Genomic DNA, 23,290 nt, shown 5'->3' on the forward strand with positions numbered 1-23,290 from the left:
GATTGTTAACCATTGTCATAGGGCAACATTTGTAGTAACTGTTAAATGAGAAACTATTTTGTTCTGTAAGCCTTCATCTTAAGTGAGAATAATAGCACAGTTGGAAGAGCGTAGTCAATGTCACTGAACTGTGCATGTAGAAATTTTTGAAATGGTGTATCTTTCTTTGGCTATGTGTATTTTAACCAAAAAAAAAAGAAAGGTTGAGAAATTAGAGGGTTGACATGTTGTGGGGTTGTTAACCAATGTCATAAAACAATATGTGTACTACTGTTTCATGAGAAACTATTTGTTCTGTAAGGCTTCACCTGAAGTACAATTTAAAAAAAAGAAAAGATTTCAGTAAAAACAAAAAAAAAAAAGAGTAGTTCTATTGGTGGTCCCATTCTTCAGGTGAGGAAACTGAGATTAAAAAGGTAAACTAACTATTACCAGTTCAAGCCAGCAGTCCAGTGTGTCTGGCCCAGAGGCCATACTCTTCATTTCTGTACATGTTTCCTCCCACTGAGAATGTGCCCTGGTTTTGCACCTTTTCTTAGTGTGGGTGGAGGGGAGGCGGTCTCTGATTCTGGACTTTAGTCCAGAGAAGGAACTGGATCTTCTGAGAACATCTCAGAGTTCTAATATTGAAGACGCCTTTACCTAACTCACGATGTCCCCAGGTGGTGCCAATGGTTTGTGCTCGACTACTAGCCTAAAGGTTAATGGTTCAGACCCACCCAGCAGCACCAAGGAAGAAAGGCCTGGTGATTTCCTTCTGTAAAGATTACAACCAAGAGAACCCCATAGAGCAGTTCTACTCTGTAACACATGGAGTCCCCATGAGTTGCAATCGACTTGACAGCAAGGGGTTTACCCAACTTTTAGCATTTGGTAACATTTTCTTAAAGTTTTAGTGGTGGTATATTATCAATTTATAGTATCAATTCTTTAAAATTCTTCTTGGTTAGGAGAACCATGCAATTAATATGAATTTATTAATATAGATTTTATATTTACTCAGTCTTATAACAAAATTTAACCCCAAACTAAGAACAACTACTTAACCATATTGAAGAGCCAATTTAATTTCAACTCAGCAATTTTGTAATAAGTACTTGTATCATAAAATTTAAAGTACAGTAGTTCTTCTCTAGAAGTTGCTGTGTATATTTTTATAACTTCATAGTACATGCTATTATGGCTGATTTAATATTCTGTTATTTCCAACTCACATTAAATTCCTTCTGTTTATTTGACTTCTCCACCATCTGTCAGTTTGTCGTACTGTGGTGGCTTGTGTGTTGCTGTGATGCTGGAAGCTATGCCACCAGTATTTCAAACACCAGCATGGTCATCCATGGTGCACAGGTCTCAGTGGCGCTTACTAAGACAGACTAGGAAAAAAAGCCTGGCTATCTACTTCTGAAAATTAGCCAATGAAATTCTCATGGATCACAAAATATTCTCCAAGACTTCTACTTACTTACTTTGGATGTGTCATCAGGAGGGATCGATTGCTAGGGAAGGACATCATGTTTGGCAAAGTGGAGGGCCAGCAAAGGTGAGGGAAATCCTCAATAAGATGGATTGACACCATGGCTGCAATAGTGGACTCAAACATACCAATGATCATGAAGATGGTGCAGAACCAGGAAACCCCATCTATATGAGGTTGCCATGAGTTGGAGAACAGCAACTAACAACAACATTCGATTTCAGGAGTTCATAAGTGTTTGTGACTCTCTGCCATGTTTCATGTTAAGATGGTTGGGGTTGTCTAATTCGTATCTATGGTAATGATGCCTTTTGAACCCCCTAGAACATATTCAGAAAAATTCACGTTATTCATAGTCATTCTAAGTAATACAAACAAAAACAAACAAACAAAAAACAAAGCAGTTAGTGGTTGAAACACAAAAGACAGACTAACCCTTCCCCACTGCCCCATAAAGCAGACCAGATGGATGTGGCCATGCTTAGCCAGACCCGTGGTGAGACAGACAGGGAGCCAGCCAGCCAGAGAGAAGAGAACCAGGAAGTTCTTTATGAGTACTTCTCTAAAAACCATAATCAGTTTGTGGCATCTTACTTCAACCTTGAAACTAGTCTGTTTTATATGTTACCCTCTGCACCCCACTTTTCCAGCTTTTCTCTGCTCATAGTGATGTTTTTAGGATTCAGATAATGATTTCCTTCTAAACCAGACTTTTGAACTTACTTTTTCCTTATGTCTTTGAATACTGGAAAAAACTTATTAAATGCTTAATCCATACCTGCTGGTTTGGGACAGTATTGCCTTCCCCGAAACCAAACCCAACCCATTGCCATCAAGTTGATTCCAACTCATAGCGACCCTGTCAGACAGAGTAGAACCGCCCCATGGGGTTTCCAGGGAAAGGCTGGTGGATTCAAACTGCTAACCGTTTGGTTAGTGGCTGAACGCTTAACCACTGTGACACCAGGGCTCCAGTATTGCCTTAGTTCGATGAATATCCCTGCTATTAGTTGAGGATGTAGTTAATGTTTTTGCTGTAGGCAGCAAGGTGATTCCGGGTTACTTTCTATGTCTGCCATACCTGGGGTGGCTGGGCACAAGGGTTTCACTTTTGATCGCAGGATAAAAGACCCCTAATTTTCACAGAAGAGTGAAGTCTCTGCAGAGTCGGTATCTGGCTGAAGGGTTATGTGCACCAGGACAACCTGCTCTCCAGTCTTTTTCCCTCTACTCTTTCCATAGGCAGTTCTCCTCATCTCTTCTGGCATTCTGTGGGGGAGTTCTGGATGTACTCAGCATTTCCCTGTGAGTCTGATCATTAAGAATCCATAAAACCTTATCAGCAATAGGTTCATCTTTTCATTTGAAAAGATTGGGTTTATAATACTTCCCTCTTTCATGAGGAATCCGTTTGCTGTAGGCCTTAAACGATCCCATGCACTGGTGAGGGCATGCTAATACTCTCTGTGACCTTATCCAATTTCCATATTCCAAAGAACAGCTTTCATTATACATCTCTCCTTGATCTTTTGGATAATTATGTAATGCATAATTGTATCAGCCAGGGTCCAGGTAGGAGAGAGAAACCATACCACTTATGTTAACAGAGAGAATTTAAAGTTTTGTTAATTAGGTAAATGAAAGGCAAAAAGCAAAACAAGACAAGACAAAACAAAACAAAAACAAAACCCTCTAAGCTGTCACGGAGGTGAGGCGGTAGCGGTTCAGTGGTAGAATTCTCACCTTCCACGTGGGAGATCCGAGTTTGATTCCCAGCCAATGCACCTCATGCACAGCCACCACCTGTCTATCAGTAGAGGCTTGTGTGTTGCTATGATGCTGAACAGGTTTTAGCAGAGTTTCCATACAAAGACAGACTAGGAAGAAAGGCCTGGTGATCTGCTTCCAAAAATTAGTCAATGAAGACTCTATGGATCACCACGGTCTGGTCGGTGACCGATCATGGGGATGGCACAGCACTGGGCAGTGTTTCCTTCTCTTGCATGTGGGGTTGCTGTGAGTTGAGGGCCATTCTGACGGCAGCTAACAACAACAACAGCACGGAAGGAGCAACTGCAGGAAGCAGCTAACACAGTTAGGGCGGAGGGAACCAAGAGGAGAGGTTGGAATTATTAAACCTTAGAAACTTGGAAGAGATGTCTCATGGAGCTGAAAGTCAGGATTCCGAGAAAGAGCCACTGCTTGGCTGGCACTGGTGAGTCTGAGCTCAGAGAAGGTTCCCTGACTTCCAAGGCAGGGACACTAACTGGCTGGTGTTGGTGTCTCTTGGGGGCTGTGATGAGGCTGGGTCTGCAAGTGCTGGAGAAAAAAGCATTCTGGATTCAGCTGCTGCTCTGGGAAGAACCTGCAGCTGCTGGAATGAAGAAGCAAAGCAGGAAGCAGGAACAAGGAGCAAGAAGGAGCAACTGCCTTTTCCTTCTCTAGCTTTGCAATCTCCCACTAGTCCTCCTCCTGAGAGAACCGACCAGGGAGGAGCTGGCCAGCAGAAAGGGGGCTGCAGAAGCTCAGCCCCAGCATCATACACAGAGTACAGAATGGTGGGCTTGCAGGTGAGAGGAATAGCTTGATATCTGGCACAATGAGCCTATACAAATGCTCTCATTCATATAGGACCTTTATTCAAATTCTGAATTGTGAAAGCAAAAAGCATGCCACACATAAAGGATGACTGTGACCAAGGTATTTTATCACTTTCAAGGCATGCTTATGAAATGCTTAATAAATGTGTATTGTTTCTTTTTTTTTTTTTAAAGTGAGAATATGTTACTGAACACAAGAAATTCCATTTGAGGGGCTAGGTATGTCAGGACTATATAAACTTGTATGGTGGTTTTAAAATATGCCCATGAATTCTTTAACATTCCTCCCTTCAAAAGATGGGACCTAATTCCCCTCCTCTTGAATGCAGGTTGGCTTAGTTATTTGCTTCTAACAAAAAGAATGTGGTGGAAATGATGGTGTGTGACTTCTAAGCCAAGGTCATAAAGGCATTGCTGCTCCTGCCTTGCTGCCTTGGATTGCTCTCTGTAGGGGGAAGTCAGCCGCCATGTTTTGAGGATGCTCAGGCAGACTGACGAAAGGCTCATGCTGGGAGAAACTGAGGCCTTCTGCTACAACCAGCACCAAATTGCCAGGCATGAGAGAGGCAATCTGGAGGCAACTCTTACAGCTCCAGTTAAGCCGTTAGCTGACTGCAGATTTAGTCGACATTTTGACTGCATCTCATGACAGACCCTGAGTCAGAATTACCCAGTTAAGCTGTTTCTAAATTCCTGAAGCTGTGATAATAAATTTTATTGTTTAAAGCCACTAAGTTTTGGAGTAATTTGTTATACAGCAATTGATATACAATGACTTTGGAAACCACAGAGAATTATCAGTGTTTTAAAAAGATTCACTGTCCTCATTTGGGTTGTCCCTGTCATTATTTTTCAGGGGTCTGCCTCCCATTACCATCACTTTTCCAGGGAAGTGCATATAAAACAGCACTGCCATGTGTGTTTAAAAGCAAGCTTGTAGATTCCACACCAGATTTGCAGTAGAATATCTGAAACCTAGCAGATAGCGTAAGAGAAAAAGAAGTATTTCCCAAGTAAAGACATTATATTGTTGTTATAATCATCATTATCAGCATCATCATCATAATTGAACAGTTGTTGTCGTTAGCTGCTGACCCCCGGTGATCCCATGCACAATGGAACAAAATGCTGCCATCCCCATGATTGTTGGGGATAGGGCCATTGTGACCATAGGGTTTTCACTGGCTGATTTTTGGAAGTAGATCACCAGGCCTTCCTTCCTAGTCTGTCTTAGTCTGGAAGCGCCACTGAAACCTGTTTAGCATCACAGCAACACACACGCCTCCACAGAGAGTCAAGTGGTGGCTGAGCATGAGATGCATTGGCTGGAATCGAACCAGAGTCTCTCACATGGGAGGGGAGAATTCTACCACTAAACCACCAATGCCTCAATTAAACAGTTAGCCTCAAATAATATTATGACAAAAGATGTCCCTTTAAATGGAGAAGTCAACCAAAGGCCCCAAAGGGCAGGTATGGAGGTCCTTGATTATTTATTTTAAAAATAATTACTTTTCTCTTGTCTCAAAATCCCTCATATTTACAAGTGTGATGATGCTCATGTTTGTATGACGTCACCAGCATCCCATGGGAGCAGACTTTGTGAATCAAAGCACCCTCTAAGTCAGCATTCCATTGGAAGTGCTACTGTCAAGTCAGCCGTTAGCTTCATTTTGTAAATTGATTCTTGTTACTGTTACCCATATCTATTGGATGACAGAGGAAAGCAAAGAACTGGAAGGAAGAAGAATGCTTGCTGAGATAATTATGCTTTTCCCTCCTTGCAGGAAATAAAAATCTCCTTCATCCTTTCATTTCTCTAAGCATGCACTTCAGAGTGCAGTTCTGCAAAGAACTCAAATGTTGAAAAGCCAAGATGACATTTCCAGAGCAATAAATTATCCAACTTTTGAGCTCGGCCCAGACAAGGTGACTAATGGCTGGTGGGCTGGTCATATACCGGAAAGCAATGTAGTACGTCACGCTTTCAAGTGATTCTCTTTGGGGAGTCATTAGGATTTTGAAACCTATGATTTGTTTGCTAAGAGCTAGCCAACCATGGTGCCTCCACGCAAGGCTTGCGTTACACGCAGCGCAAGGTGAAGCAGGATGCACCTTCCTTTTCTACCCTTCAGTGTAGCGGTGCTCAGTTTGCTGCTTGAGAAGAGTATAGCGTCCCTTCCATACGTGGGTGCCAGGAGATAAGAAATTGTACTTTCTCCAACTCCTTCTTACAAAAGAACCTTGATGAGATGTTAGGTGATGCAGCTCCTCCCTCTGATAATAGGTCTTTTGGAAGAAGGTCACACGGACATGGACATTTATTTTTAGTTTAATACAATGTAAGGATAGAAACAACGGGGGAGGGGACAGTGTTCAGGGGAGGAGGAAAAAGAGGTTAAGGGGAGAAAGGCAAAGAGAGATTTACAACTGCAAATGGAGGCTGGAAAGAAATGCGGCAGAGGGCCTGATCTCTAGTGTAAACATTTTCAAGGCTCCAGCAGAGAGCCGCGGGGTGCGGAGCCCCTGCTCACCCCTCCACGCACCAACGTTCTCGAATCTCTTCTGAAGTTCCGGCGGCACAGTCCCTTCCATCTCTCGGGCTTCCTCCTCTTGCGCCGTGTTGGAAATACCAGTGCGAGGAGTGTGCTTATATGTCCATGTTAGTATGAATATAAGGCAAACTTTCTTTAAGAAAATCAAAACAAAAAAACCACAGCCTTGATTGTTCGTCAGGAGTACCCCTCAGGGCAGGGCTAAACTCCCTCAGAAGCTTCTGGTACAGGGGCTATTCCAAGAGGCCTCACAAACCTGACCTCATGAGAGGGGGATGGGGATATGAGGGATGATTAGCAACATGGAGGGAGGGATGCCACATAGTTTTAATCTCTATTGTTATATTATTATTATTCAATTTTTACATTTTTTGGATGTGGTAAATATATACGTAACAGAACATTTGCCATTTCAACATTCTTCACATGTACAGCTCAGTAACATTAATTAGGTTAATCATGTTGTTCCGCCATCACCCCTCTTTGTTCCCCAAATTTTCCATCACCCTTACCAGAAGCCTAGTGTCCTCTAAGAACTGTGTCCTCCTTTCCCCCTCCCTCCTGCATGCCCCTGCTAACCACTAACAAACTTTTGTCTTTTTGCCTACTCAAGATAGTGATATGTTATTAATGTTAAGGTTAAAATGCTTTGCCGAAAGAGACATTCGACTTTTAAGAGAACCATTTCTAAGCAGTTTGGATAGGTAGGAAAAGATGAACACAAGAGGTTGCTAGGTGCTGCTGGGAAAGCAATTTAATTTAAATTATGATAGTAATACAAGCTTCAATTTCAAACGGCAGAAGACTAAGTTACAAGGAAGGGGGCTTGTCACTCTCGATGACTGCAGGGCAGACGGAACTGAGCGTTTCATACGCCTGAAGGTATTTGTCTAATTAAAAGTTCTTTAAAATTTATTTTGGAAATTAAAAAAATATATATATTTGGAAATGTAAAGAGTTTAGCTTATATCCAGGCCAATAAGATTTAATCTTTAATGATGATTCTTATATAAGCTCTGGGAACATATTTGAAGTGTAGGCTTACAGTAATTTGCAAGGTATCGCTTGGTCATTTTTCCAGCTGGCCTCCTGCTTCCCTGAGGCTTTTCAACTGTAAGGTCACCTTTTCTCCTTTTTGCTAAGTAGATGTGTTTTGTATTGCAGGAATATTATAACTGCTGAGGTACTAGCCTTCTTTTCGACTATTCAGGTGGGTGGTAACCTACAGAAGATCTTATGTCTATTCCATTTTTATTGGAGTTGAGACATTGTCCACTAACCCGTACACCAACCCCCTGTCAGTTTGTTGAACTGTGGTGGCTTGCATGTTGCTGTGATGCTGTGTCACTGGTATTTGAAATACCAGCAGGGTCACCCATGGTGGACAGGTTTCAGCAGATCTTCCAGGCTAAGACAGATTAGGAAGAAAGGCCTCGTGATCTACTTCTGAAAATTGGTCAGTGAAAACCCTGTGGATCACAACAGAATATTGTCCAGTGTAGTTCTGGAAGATGAGCCCCCTAGGTTGGAAGGCAGTCAGATACACAGTGGCCCTAGCAATGGACTCGAGCATACCAACTATCATGAAGCTGGTGCAGGAGCGGGCAATGTTTTGTTCTCTTGTACCCAGGATCAACGTGAGTTGGAGCTGACTCTACGGCAACTAACAATTTAGCTTTCAGTCAATGAAAACCTTATGCATCTAATTTTGTAACAACAATTAAAAAATATATGTGCGTGTATATACTAGGCATATATATGTGTATAGGTATGTATATGTGAGTACATGTGTGTATGTAGGTGTATGCATATGTATATGCATGTATGTGTGTCCATGTATGTGTATCTTTATATATATAATAAAACACATAGGATACTTCTTAGATATAACTAAACACTTTGCAGGATTGGTTTTCTGGGTTTCAATGTTTAGGACCATAGTTTCATGGGACAACTTGGTCAATTGGCATAATATAGTTCATAAAGTTTATGTACTACATCCTAGTCTGGTGAGTAGTGTCTGGGGTCTTAAAAGCTTGTAAGTGGCCATATAATGATACAACTACTGGTCTCTACTCATCCGGAGCAAAAAAGATAGAAGGAAACCAAAGACTCAAAGAAGAAACTAGTCTACAGAATTAATAGTCTAAATGAACCACAGCCTCACTTAACCCTGAGAACGGAAGAATTCCATGGTGCCCAACTGCCACTACTAATCATTCTGATCAGGGGCACAATAGATGGATCCTGATTGAATGGGAGGAAAATGTGGAACAGAACCTCACAGTCTTAAAAAATCCACACTTAACTTGACAGGTTGAGATTTGAGGACTCCCTGAGGCTATTGCCCTGAGATACTCTTTAAACCTTGAACTGAAACTGGTCCCTGAGGTCACCTTTTAGTTAAATAACAGATTGGCTCACAAAATGAAGAACATCACCCATGAGTACTGTGCTCCTTTAAAAAAATCATCTATATGAGACTAAACGATACTTTAAAACAAGGATGAGACGGTAAAGGGCAGGGAAACCAGATTAATGGAAACAGAACAATGAGAATGGAAATAATGAGAATGTTCACGCATTGTGAAGAATGTAACCAATGTCACTGAACAAGTTGTGTAGGAATTGCTGAATGGGAACTTAAATTGCTTGTAAAACATCATCAAAAACATGATGAATTATTTTTTTTTTTAGAAAGGAACCTTATACATCGCAATAGAACACTGTCCAAATTGCTTGTTTTGGACATATCATCAGGATGGATCAATAACTAGGGGAGGACATCATGTTTGGTGAAGCAGAGGGTCAACAAGGGCGAGGGAGACCCTAGGTTAGATGGATTGGCATAATAGCTTGAATGATGGACTCAAACATACTGGCATTTGAGAGAATGATGCAGGACTGGGTAACATTTTGTTTTGTTGTACATAAGGTCATCATGAGTCGGGGTCAAGTCTACAGCATCTGTCTACCTACCTACCTACCTATCTACCTACCTATCTATCTATCTGTCTGTCTGTCTATCATTTATCTCTCTGTTTCTATCTGAGACATTATATTGAATTTATGGAATTTCTTCATAAGTGCTACTGTTAATAGTTTGAGGAATATTTTCATCATTTCTCATTAAAGTGGAAAACACATTGTTACAGTCATTGAAGTATTCAGAATAAGCCATGGTGGATAGAAGTACAGTGAAACCTTTGACAGCCGGAACGCAATGGGATTGCCTTGTTTTTCTGGGTTTTGCAAGTTTTCCGTCTTTGACAGGGTGCAGTCTTACTACTTTTCTATCACTCTCTGAATAGTGTAAAATTTTTGTGTTTTTCCTCTCTGACAGGTTTCCAGCTTACACACGTTCTGGCTTTTGCAGGTTTTACTGTCTATGTTCCTACATTTATTGTCTTGTGTTTCCAGTATCTTGTGGAAAACATCTACTCTCTGACAGAGACTCCTAATGTTCTCCCAAATCCAGTTCCTGTCATTCCAGGCACCTAGGAAGCTTATGCTTTCTTGCTACCTTGCAGTTAGGTAACTAGTTGTTGTCACTGGGTTGTGAGCAGAAGAGACAGTGTCACTTCTGGGCTAGAGCATTTAATTGCTGGCGTGTGACCCTTTAGCTCTACTTTTTCCTTGTAATGGTGAATCCTGAAGCATCATGTGGAAATGGTGGCATTATAAGATGCAGTCATTTTATGGAGCAAGGCTAACCCGCCAATCTGTACTAGGCGTATAGCACGAGTGAAAAATAAACTTTTGTGGTTTTAAGCCACTGAAATTTTTTGAATTGTTTGTTAGCACCACAGCATAACCTAACCTATTCTAGCTATCATATACTTGCTCTTCACAAATATGTACAAAGTTTATTCTAGAACAGGGGACAGCCAACTACAGCCTGTGGGTCAAATCTGGCCTGCTGCCTGTTTTTGTAAATAAACTTCTATTGGAACACAGTCACGCCCATTCCTTCACATATTTTCTATGGATGCTTGTGGGCTACAACAATAGAATTGAATAGTTCCAATAGAAACCATATGGCCCACAAAGCCTAAGCATTTGCTATCTGGCCCTTTACAGAAAGTTTGCCAACCCCTGCTCTAGAACATTAGAGCTTCTATTTTCACGTTCCCTAGGTAACCTAGTAAGTTGTTCTCTCCCTGCTGCTTCTTCTCTTTCCCCCTCCCCACCCCTATTTCTAAGACTTGAGACTTAGTCCATTGGTCAAGGCTGTGAAGAAAGGTAAAATTTGAGAGCTGGAAAGGAGGAGCTCGGACACTGTAGGAAAGACAGTATTTTAAGATCGTGAGGTAAAACAGGAAAGTGAGACTCCACAATGTTTATTTTTTAAACTAATATTTGTTGTTGTTAGCTGCCATTGAGTCGACCACAGCTGATGATGATCTTATGTACAACAGAATGAAATGTTGCCCAGTCCTGCATCATCCTCACTCAAACACCTGCATGTTTGAATCCCTCTCACCGAAGGTCTCCCTCGCCCTTCCTAGCCCTCAACTTCACCAAACATGCTGTGTCCTCCAGTGATTGATCCCTCCTGATGACATGTCCAAAGCAAGCTATTTGGGCAATGTTCTTTTGTGATCCATAGGATTTTTATTGGCTAATTTTCAGAAGTAGATCACCAGGCCTTTCTTCCTAGTCTTAGTCTGGAAGCGCCGCTGAAACCTGTCCACCATGTCATAGCAACACACAAGCCATCACAGTATGACAAACTGGCAGATGGATGACAGAAACTAGTATTTAGCCAGTAGTTTTAAGATGCCAGGTACTTTCTATGCATAATAACATCTCTGAGATAGATATTCTTCCTAATCTTATTTTAAAATGTGTATTGAGGTTGCTTGCCCAAAATTACTCAATAAGTGGTTGAGTCAGGATATGAACCTACAATTTGTCTGACTCTACAGTCTAGCTTACCCACTCAGTCATTATACTGAACAGAAACAAGTTGCATTTGGACACAGGAAGCAGATGAACTGGGTTGGAGCAAGACTCTGTGCTGGGAAAGAGGCAGATAAGGTAAGTGTAGTAGATTTGAACTGAATTTCAGATGGCCTTGAATGCCGGGCTGTTGATTTTGGACTTTATCCTGAAAACTGTGGGAGCTCAGATGATAAAAATCAGTCTGGAGTTGTGAGGTGTGAGAAGAGGCGAGGCAGAGAGAGCACTTGGCAGGCTGTGGTCGTCATCTAGCACAATGATAAAGGCTTGAGCCAGGATGTTATAAATTGTAAAGTGGAAAATAAAATATCATGAATTTGTTTCCTCAGAGTTATAACCTCTACAGTTACTTCTAGGTTAATTTGAGAGGAGAATGTAGGTCGCCTCTCTCCTTTCTATGTCCTTGGCTGAATTTTTCATCGACAATGTAGGATGCTGGGAGATATGCCGTAATAAAGGTGGGAAACAGGAGATGTCCTTCCCCGAAGTGCCTTTGCCTATGGCAGCAGGTACTTGCACCTCTCTTAAGCCTCTCTGTGGCTTTCTTAACGTGCACAGGGATTGAGATCCTTCCTGTTGCTACTAAGTTACGATCTTACTTCATTGCATGTGACAGATAGGATGCTCTTTATAATATTTCCATTAGTTTTTCCAGATAAGCAGAGAATAAAGGGTCTTAATTTATTTAGAAAGTTCTAAAGCTGAAGTCAAACTGTTGTAGCCACAATTGCTCAGAGGCCTGACAGGATTGAGAGCTGAGGCCTGTCTATGACCAGGAAGTTCCATGTGGCAGGCCATTAAGGTAAGTTTAATGAGGAACATTTAACAGCTGTCCTAGCTATTTATATTTACCCACATTTTATTTAAATTATTGCGGTTATAATACATAATTGATAAATGGCTTTTTTTAAGGGTAAATTCATCACTTTTATTTTTACTACACTGTTCAAGTAGCTCCCCATTTCCCACTAAAATAAAAACTAAACATTTATGCATCGCTTTTTTCCTTTACAGCTATCACCATCCCTTATTTCCAAAACTTTTTCATTACCCCAAACAGAAACGCTATACTCATTAAGTAATGACTCCCCATCCCCCGTGTTCCAGCCTCTGATAACCACAAATCTACTTTCTGTCTCTATGAATTTGTGAATAGCATTGTTTTTATAGCAAAAGCTTAATTTGGTTAACTATGGTGGCACAGAGGTTAAGAGCTCAGGCTGCTAACCAAAAGGTTGGCAGTTCGAATCCACCAGCTGCTCCTTGGAAACCCTACAGGGCAGTTCTACTCTGTCCTATAGGGTCACTATGAGTCAGAATCAATTTGACAGCAATGGGTTTGGTTTGATTTTGGTTGTGTGCTAACCTGTGCTTAGTGACCCCTGTCTTGGTCAGTCCAATCCTTGATGCCACACAGTTGTGTTCTGACTGGTAGGGATAAAGCTCAGGGAGATAGCAAGCGCTTGCTTTGCGAATCTAAAACCCTGCATGCTGGCAAAGGCCCTTTCACTATTCCAGGTGTTACTAGTCCTCATATTACAAACACCTACCCTACCACCCTATTTGTGAGAACTGACAACAGACTTAATTTACTTTTACCTTTCCTACATCACTTACAACAACGACAGCATGTGAAGCATGGAAGGGCTTTGATTTTGAGACAGGACTTCCATCATGGGAGAGCCAAGAACACAAGGAACTTGCCAAAGCTAATCTTGCATATCTCCCGAGACAGGACCATCAACTAAACAACTGCCAAGGACGATGCTGTTTGATGCAGCCGAGGGAATTACTAGGGCTTTGAACTGGTTTGTTCTGGGTGGAACCTCTGCTAAAAATCTGCATTTCTAACAAGTTCCCAGGCGATGCTAATGATGCTGGTTAGGGACCAATTCTTAAAACCACTAGTGGTTCTCCAAATGTATTATATGTAAGAATCACTTGGGGGATCTTGTTAAACTGTAGATTCTGATTCAGTATATCTCAGGTGAAAGTGCAAATTTTCAGCAGGGGTTCGAACCGGAAGGAACCTGTTCGAATCCTGAATTAAACTCAGGCATGGAAAAGCCAGCAAATCTAACCTGGGTTCTGCCTATAACATCTTGCTTATAAACCTTGACAAATTAAATTTTCACAGGTGAGAGCTAGAGATGTAGGAAGAATGACTCAGCTGGTTAATTGCAAAGCTCCCATACCATTTTGAAAACTATCAGGAGGGACCAGTCCCAGGAGAAGGACATCATGCTTGATAGAGAGTCAGTGAAAAAGAGGAAAATCCTCAAACGAGATGGATTGACACAATGGTTCCAACAATGGGCTGAAACATAATAATGATTGTGAGGATAGCATGGGACCGGGCAGTGTTTTGTTCTGTTGTCCATAGGGTTGCTATGAGTCGGGATCGACTCGACGGCACCTAACAACAAGAACAACAACATCAAAGCTCCATCATAATATATTCTTGCCCCACTGGGGCCATTTCGAACTGGAAGCAAGTACCAAACATGGAACTGAGTCCCAAACCCTGTAAGTCCAAGTTGTATTGGTGCTAGTTCAGGTCCTGTTCAGCCAATGGAAACAATTCAAGGTCCCACTTGGGACCCAACTCCTGCACTCCTTGAGCACCCAGAGGCCTCACAACAGTGTTGACCCACCCAGGCCTGCCCTCCGTTTCAGGGCCTTATGGTCCCAGACCACTCATTCTTCCTCCCTTTGTTTTCCAGTCAGGGTGTGGCCCATCTCAGCCTCATCTCAGCTTTTTGGAGGAGTAGACCAGCTTCCTCCAAACTGCTCTGGCCCACTTCAGAGCCGGTGAAGGGCTGCGAAGCATGCCACCTGGGGTCTTGACTTGCAAAGTGGAAGTGTTTGGACATTTGCAGCCCTTCTAACCTGCAGTGTTCCTGCAGGGCAGCTGGGCCTCCTCCTGATTTCTTCTAGCCCTTTCCATGCTGCCTGGAGTTACTATCAAAGTACAAACAGTAGCAGGTACTTACACCAGAAGTCCTGGGGAGGTAGATAGGATGACTTCAAGGGAGGAGGTACTTTCACAAAGAGCCACAGATATTTTGAGATACAGTATATACCACCTGGAGCAGGTGAAGCAAAGTAGGCAACTGATGCTGTTGGTGCTGAACAAACAGAGCCTCCAAGGACATTGCAGTGTTAATACACAGCACAGTAATGGGTGCCCATAATGGTAACGTTGTCCATCACTAATGTTAAATTCTGTTCAGACACACTACCAAGTAAGACACGATGTACAGCATTTTCAAAAAGATTTCCATAAGAATGATTAAAATATAGGAAGTTTTTAGCATTTTTGGAGAAAACTTATCTGCAAAATTCAGTTATGTGCAACATCTTATTTCTGGATGGGGCCAGGTAAACAAGACTTAATCCATTTCAGATGAATTGTTTGGCTAAAAGCCTTCTAGTTTTATGCATATTTCTATTCCAGCTCGGAAGAATTATAGCAAAGATTTTTCGGTGAGGTAACCCTCATGAGGAGGTGTGGCAGACACTCTTGGTTGGCTACCCTACAGCCATTCTCCTCCCCATTCTTCCATGATGCCTCTGCCAGGGCCACTTCTCACAGAAAAGGCTTAAAATCTTGCTCACTTTCCCAGCCTCTCTTGCAGCTAGGGGTAGGTGGGCGTGGGGCCAACATATAGCTTATGAGTTGTAAGGGAAAGTCCACTGGGAGCTTCTGGTAAAACTTTCCTCCTAGATAACAGAAGATTGAAGCAAATGGAAACCTGCCAGGAAAGTTCTCTGACCACCTTTCTTCCTGCCTTTGCCTGGGGTCATAATTCAGTCTGCTGTAGCCATCCTGCAGTCATGAAGGGACACATCACCTGTACATCAGGATGGCAGAGGGAGAGATGGAGGAGTCCTAAGTGCTTCGTGAGAGGGTTGAGCCACTGAACCTCCTTGGCACCCCTTCATTCAGACTTCCTGTTTTGTGAGAAAATTAAAACCCAAAAAGAGTTATTCTGGAAATTCTGATAACTGTACCTGTAAACTTCCCAACTGATTTGGGGGAGGAGGAAGGCAGAGGCTTCCTTTTTAAGGTTTGTGTGCTAGATTTACTCCTTGGTAAACACACTATTTTATAAGCAGAGGAAGAAAATGAGGGGCAAATTTCAGAGAAAATCAAGTGTGTAGGTTGTTCAGTTAGAGAAAGTTGTTAATGGTATCAGAGTTGGGGCTGAATCTGTGGGCAGTTTGGTTAGTGTCTATGTTCCTGGCCACCAACTGAGTCCCTAACACTCTGAACAACGACAACAACAACAATAATGATTATAGCTAACATTCTATTGAGTGCTTATGGTGTTCTGGATACTGTTCTAAGAGCTCACACATACTAACTTATTAATTCTTCCAGTATCGCTATCAGGTAGTGTGGCAGCCAGCCTCCGTGGCGGCCCCCAGTAATCCCCACCTCCTGGTACTCACAGCCTTGTGTAGTCACTCCCCACGTTGTACCAGGGCTGGCCTGTGTGCATATGGCAGAAGGGATGGTATGTCACTTCCAAGATAAGACTGTAAATGACTACAGCTTCCATCTTGGTGAGGAACTGAGGACTCCATCCAACAGCAGCCAGCCAGGAGCCAAGGCCTGCCAACAACCACGTGAGTGAGCTTGGACGTGGGTCTTCCAGTGCAGCTTTGACCAGCAGCTTGTCCACAAGCTCATGAACGACCCTGAGATTGACAGAACCACCTGCTAAGTTTCTTTTGGATTCCCGACTCACAAAAACTGTGAGATCATGAACGCTTGTTGTTTTATACTGCTAGGTTCTGGGGGTAAATTGTTACACAGCAATAGATAACTACTACAGGCAGGTACTATTATTTCCTTATGTTACAGGTGAAGAACGGAGGCACAGACAGGGTAAGGAACTTTCCCAAGTTCATACAACCATTAACTGGTGGAATTAGGGTGCAAACTCTAGCCAGTTTGGCTGTGGAATCCATGCCCATAACCTCTATACTAGATTGCCTCTTTGCCTTTTTTTTTTTCAATTTTATTGTGGTGAAGTTATTAAACAAAATTTTCATATTAACCATTTTTAAGTCTACAATTTGGTGACATTAATTACAATTCACTATGTTGTGTAACCATCACCACTATCTATTTCCAAAAGCTTTTCATTGCCCTAAACAGTAGCTCAGTGCCCCTTAAGTAATAACTCTCCATTCTACCCCCAACCCTGCCCCTGGTAACCACTAATAAACTTTGATCTCTATCCATATGCCTATGCTACATATTTCATGTCAGTGGGATTGTACAATATTTGTCCTTTTGTGCCTGACTTACATCACTCAGCATAATGTTTTCAAGGTTTGTTCATGTGGTAGCATGTATTAGAACTTCATTTCTCTTTTTTGCTGAATAATAGTCCATTGTCTGGTGGCACAGTTGTGGAAGTGCTTGACTGCTAACCTAAAGGTTGGTGGTTCGAACCTACCAGCTTCTCTGAGGGAGAAAGATATGGCAGTCTGCTTCCGTGAAGATTTACAGCCTTGGGAACCCTATGGGGCAGTTCTCCTCTGTCCTTTAGGGTGGCTATGAGTTGGAATCGGCTCAATGGCAATTGGTTTGGTTTTTTGGCTTTGATATAGATATACCACATTTTGTTTATCCATTTATCTGTTGATGGACACTTTGGTTGTTTCCACCTTTTGGCTATTGTGAATAATGCTGCAGTGAACATTGGTGTACACGTAGCTGTTTGAGCACCTCCTTTCAATTCTTTTGGGTATATACCTAGCAGTGGAATTGCTGGGTCATACGGCAGTTCTGTGTTTAACTTGCCCCTTGATATTTTTGCAGATGTGTACTATTTGATCACTTAGTGGGTTCCTCAGTGTGGAAGCAGTATAAATCCATCACCACTATGGGATGACGACGTTCTGCTGCTCATCTCTCTACATGAAGGACAATGTGTATGTAGGGCTCTTAGCCAACTCAGGACTATTCTTTTTATAGAACAGTGACTCCAAAAGCTAGAGTGATCCAAAGCCTGAGCTCAGGAGGTCTCTTACTCCAATATTTGGTGCACACCAAGGATTTGGAACTGTGTAGAGGATAAAGAGAATGTGTTAAAAATATGGGTTATTTTTGGGAGAGGCTTATTTGTACAGATTTGCTCCTGCTCCAAATAGTAGGTTAACTTAGAGTTCATATTTTTTTCAAATTTGTTTTAATTAATTCCTCTTCCCAATGACCTCTGTATGTGTCAGAATAAAAGCTCTTGGCAGGTCGATGTCCTGGAGGAGATGTCAGACATCTAGAGAAATCAATGAATATTCATTTTAGAGACAGTGCATTCCAAGGCTACCATCCTCTAGCTTAACAAACTGAGCGTGGCTTAAAAATAAAAAATCTCTTGGCAAAAACAAAAATTACATTATTTCACAATTTTTCCAGCTCTTTTAACTTTTCAGAATATCTCTATGTACATTGTTTCTTTTCAGCCTTAAATTATACTTATTCTGTCACAGATAAGGATCCCTGAGTGGCACAAACAGTTAAGCGTTTGACTGCTAATTTAAAGGTTGGCGGTTCGAACTCACCCAGAGGCATTGCGAAAGACAAGCCTGATGATTTGCTTCTGTTAAGATTATGGCCAATAAAACCCTATGGCGGAGTTCTACTCTCTAACACATGAGGTTGCCATGAGGTGGAGTCAACTCGACAGCAGTGGGTTTGGTAATGTTTTGTTTGTCACAGATAAGGAGAAGAGACTCAGAGAGGCCAGTTGATTTTTGAAGGTCATACAGTAAGAATAACTTATTTGTTGGGAAGTGCAGTGGATAAGCGCTTGGCTGCTAACTGAAAGGTCAATGGTTCGAACTCACCAGCCACTCTGTGGGAGAGAGACCTGGCGATCTGCTTCCGTAAAAATTATAGCCTTGGAAACCCTATGAGGCAGTTCTACTTTGTCCTATAGGTTTACTATGAGTCGGAATTGACTTGATGGTAACAGGTTTGGTTTTTGGATTATGTTCATGTATTATAAAAAATACTTTACATCTTTAAATACTTGTTTAATCCTAAAAACAACCCTATGAGCTATAGTCTATTATTAGCCTCATTTTACAGATAAGGGAAATGAGCCTCAGAAAGGTTGATTCACTTGTCTAAGATCGCACAGCTAGAAAGGGACTGAGTCAGGATTTGAACTCCTGAAGCCTGGTGCTACAGCCAGTGCTTTTGATCATTACATTTTACTGTAATTAGGTAGCAGTATAGGTTGGAATCTGAACTCAAGTTCACATTTTCAAATCTGTTATGTTGATTTCTCTCTGCTCAAGCTGGTAGCCATTTTGTTGTAGAACCAGATATCATATAATTTCATATGAGATTACCATTCATTTGCAGGTGGAAACATTTGTTCTTAAAAATAATTAACCAGTTTATTTGTACATGTGGCCTATCTTTCCTGCTAGGTTCCTGCCACGTTTGATTGAAAGACCTCTACTTGAAAGCATTGTGAACCATCGACAGCCTTGAAAAATTCAACCACGTGACTGTCACTGCTGGTTCCTCAGGGTCCCATGTAGACAAAAGGGCAATCTTGAAGTCACCAAGTCACTTCTCATTGCTAGCTGGGGTGTTGAATTTAGACAGCATGTGGACTTCTGACCTGAGGAAGGTAGGAGCTGGAAGGGCCTCTTCTACTTTTCTAGCCTAGGGCTTGGAAGTCCCTGGGTGGTACAAATGGTTAACACACTTGACTGTTAATCAAATGGTTGAAGGTTCGAGTCCACCCAGAGGCACCTTGGAAGAAAGGCCTGGCAATCTACTTCTGAAAATCAGCCATTGAAAACAGTATGGAACACAGTTCTACTCTGATGTATATGGGGTTCCATAGTAGGAATTGAGTGGAAAGCAACTGGTTAGCTTGCTTTATAACTTTTAAATATTTAGACCTAGTAGTCCCTGGGTGGTGAAATGGTTAGTGCACTCCCCTGCTAACTGAAAGGTTGGCAGTTTGAGTTCACCCAGAGGCACCTTGGAAGAAAGTCCCCATGATCTACTTCTGAAAAATCAGCCACTGAAAACCCTATGGAGCACAGTTCTATCTACTATAACGTACATGGGTTTCCATGAGTTGGAATCAACTCCAAGGCAACTGGTTTGGATTTTGGTTTTTAGCCTAGGGCCTAAATGCAAACCAGACTGAGGTCTTCTTGGTTGATTTTCCCAGGCCCCAACCTGAACTAGACTCTACAGGTTTTACCACTTTGATAGTGAGAACTGAGCTATGAGGCCGTTCATGCCTAGCCTTCAACCGGAATCCATTACCCTTTTGTGTGAGGATGATTATTTCAGTGTTACTTACAGGAGGCAGCAAGCCTAGGGGTTAAGAGGAAGGGGTGAGCCAGCCTGGGTTTTATCTATGCTCCACAGTTTCCTCCCCTAAAGGCGTCCCTTGCCTTCTACGACCTTATGCAAGATGAGTGGAAGCTGCATTTAAAATGGTGGGAGCCCATTCCTCCCAACAGATGTCAAAGGTTCAGCCTCTTTGTGCTTTCTGACACAGTGACCACCAGCAGTTCTGACACTTGGTGAGGGGTATGTGAGGTAGGGGGAGGGCATGGGGGGAGAGTGGCTGGGAAATGTTATATCTATACAGAAATAATAATACACCCACTCCTTACTTATCGACATGGTTAAGTTCCAAAGACCAGGTTGTTATGAGAAAATCGGTGTTATGCAAAAATGGAGGATGACCACATCAGATCACAATATATTATGCGGGACACATATGTTCCTCTGGACTTGAGAGGTGGAAACTGTAGATAGGTGCTATATATCCCAATGGTCATGGAAGGGTTACTGCCAGACATTCATCATTAGTGCGCAAAATAGTTGAATAGTAGATTTTTTAGTATTGTCAATGCAAAGTGTTGGATAATGAGATGGTAGATGAACAGGTGTGCTCCTTCTGCATGCACATGCAGTACTCCAATGTGGACTGTGAGAACTTCCCATACATTGTTTCACTGGATTTTCAAAACAACCCATCAAGTAGGACAGTTATTATTATCTTAAAAGACTTTAGAGAGGCTTTCAGATTTGTACAAGGGTTAATACCAGAATTCAAATTCAAATCTTTTGACCCTAACTCTAATCCTCTACTCATTATACAGCAGTTTTTCCCATTACTATCTTCTTTCAAGAATTTTTCAAGATGCTAGAAAGATCTAGAAGAATACCCAACCACAAACGTTGAGCCACCCAATAATTTAGAGTTCGCAGTAATAATGATAGTAATAATAATAATTACCAAAAAAAAAAAAAAGGAAAAAACCCATTGCCATTGAGTCGATTCCGATTCATAGCAACCTTGTAGGACAGAGTAGAACTGTCCCATAGGGTTTCCAAGGCTGTAATCTTTAGGGAAGCAGACTGCTATATCTTTCTCCCAAGGAGCGAGGAGCAGCTGGTGGGTTCCAGCTGCTAATCTTTGGGTTAGCAACCAAGCACTTAACCATCGCGCCACCAGGGCTCCAAATAATAATAGTAGCAGTTAATAGTTATTGAATGCTGCCTAGGTATCAGGCACTGTGCTGAGAGCTTTATGTGCATTATCTCATTTAAATCTTAAAACAAAAGCCCAGCGAGACTTTGCTCCTCAAAAGTTGGTCTGTAGACTAGCAGTGGAATCCCTGGGTGGTGCAAATGGTTAACATACTTGGCTGCTAACTGAAATGTTGGAGGTTTGAGTCCATCCAAAGGTGACTTGGAAGAAAGGCCTGGCTATCTACTTCTGAAAAAGCAGCTATTGAAAACCCTATGGAGCACAGTTCTGCTCTGACACACATGGGGTCACCATGAGTTGGAATTGACTCCATGGCAACTAGTTAGACCAGCAGCATTGGCATCACCTGGCAGCTTGTTAGAAATGCAGAATCTCAAGCTCCGTCTCATAGTTACCGAGTCTGAGTCTGCATTTTAACAAGCTCCCTGGGAGATGTGTATGCACATTCAAGTTTGGGAAGCACTGCTGAAAGAAACTGTCATCGCCCATTTCATAGAGGAGGAAAGTGAGGCTAAGAAGGAGTTAAGTAACTTTCCACTGAGCCAGAGGAGTCAAATCAGCCTGCTGCCTCCAAAGCTTGCACAGCCCTACCTACTGCTTCCCTTCTAGCCTTGATTTCTCTGTAAAATAGGAATTGTTAAATTATCAGCCTGCTCCATATGGTTGTGAGAACTTAGGCAAATTCAGAACAGTGGCTGACATAGAGGAAGTGTTTGGTAATGGGTATTGTTATCTCTTTTTGTTCTTCTCAGGAAATGTGTGACCCAGTTAGGATCATCTTCTTTCCCCATTTAACTGATGGACACGTTGGGGTCACCTAATTACGCATTCATAATCCCTTGAACCAAAAAAGCACTGAAAGAACAAACTTTCTTTTTTTTTTTTTTTAACTGTTTAAAAAGTAATTCATTTAATGGTGAAACGGGACCTGAACTGATACTAATGAACTAGTATTTATGGTCTTTATTTATCCCACTGAGTGTAAATACATGTTTCACTGCAGAAATAGTAATGCGTTTGAGTTGGGTGCTGCTGCAGACCACACTGGGTGTTGATGAACCATTCGGTGATGAACATTTAGGCTGTCTTATGGGACTTTTTACCACCTGTGAGTGAGTCTTCGCTAAACAATGAGAGTGGTGGGATCTGCCTGAGATGCTGTCCAGGGTGGGACTGGAGGCTTTTCCTGGTTGCACTTCAATGAAATTGAAACTGAACCAGTGAGCGCACGCCCAGCGTGCAAGAATCCAATCTCTCAGACACTGGTTTTGAGAGGAAGAAAGAGTTGATTTTGCAGGCTAGCAAGCGGGAACTCAGAGGTATCAACCTCAGGTTGAGTTCCTCGATTTGAGTGAGAAATCACATTTTATATTTATACATATTCATATAGGGGTGGAGGAAGGCGGTGGGCAGGATAGAAAGTTTTAACTATTCATAGTTTCTATTGATTATTTATTACGAGGCGGGGCTAAGACTTGGCCCGGAAGTGGCGCACGGACTTTTTGCTTTTGAAATGGGCTTAGCTGCTGCTGATGACGTATATTCGGTGATTTTGGTTCCTTGGCCTGAGTCTTCTGGATCCTTGACATGAGTTCTCTTGTGTCATTGAGCATGCGTGGCGGCCTGGGGTTGTCTGTGGGGCATCTTTGTCTGTTCTGCGCATGTCTGACTATTCTGAGCCGGATCTGGACCCGTCCGGGGCTCTCCAGAGAGTCTGCAAAACAACTTAGAGAAAGCGAGCGACGTGGTGCGGGAGGTGACTAGACGTGGTCTGATAACTGATGGAATAGTAATTAATTAGGTGTCTTCTTAGGGTCGCCTAACAGAATCAACTCGTGTAATAAACCACAAAGAACTTGGCACTATGCCTTGTAAATGGAAAACTCTGGGTAAATGCTAAGTAAAAGGCAGTTATCATGGTCATCATTTTATCCATCCCTGTGTATCAAATGACCAAAACCAAACCTATTGCAGTCAAGTCAGTTCCAACTCATAGACAGGGTAGAATTGCCCCATAGGATTTCTAAGGCTGTAATCTTTTTTTTTTTATGGTTGTAGTTTAAATGAAGTTTACAGTTCAAGTTAGTCTCCCATACAAAAATTTATACATACATTGTTATACGACTCTAATTGCTCTCCCCA

The 23,290-nt window shown here is 42.0% G+C and overlaps 1 non-coding gene across 1 annotated transcript; it reads right to left on the minus strand.

Annotated features, from left to right (window-relative positions):
• Positions 1–5,394: 5,394 nt before the first annotated feature.
• Positions 5,395–5,464, minus strand: TRNAG-CCC (transfer RNA glycine (anticodon CCC)). The gene has a single exon. It is a non-coding gene; the product is annotated as a tRNA-Gly (tRNA).
• Between the last annotated feature and the right edge of the window lie 17,826 nt (positions 5,465–23,290).

The sequence above is a fragment of the Trichechus manatus genome, unplaced genomic scaffold (genome assembly GCF_000243295.1).
Source record: "Trichechus manatus latirostris isolate Lorelei unplaced genomic scaffold, TriManLat1.0 scaffold00044, whole genome shotgun sequence".
Lineage (NCBI taxonomy): Eukaryota > Metazoa > Chordata > Mammalia > Sirenia > Trichechidae > Trichechus > Trichechus manatus.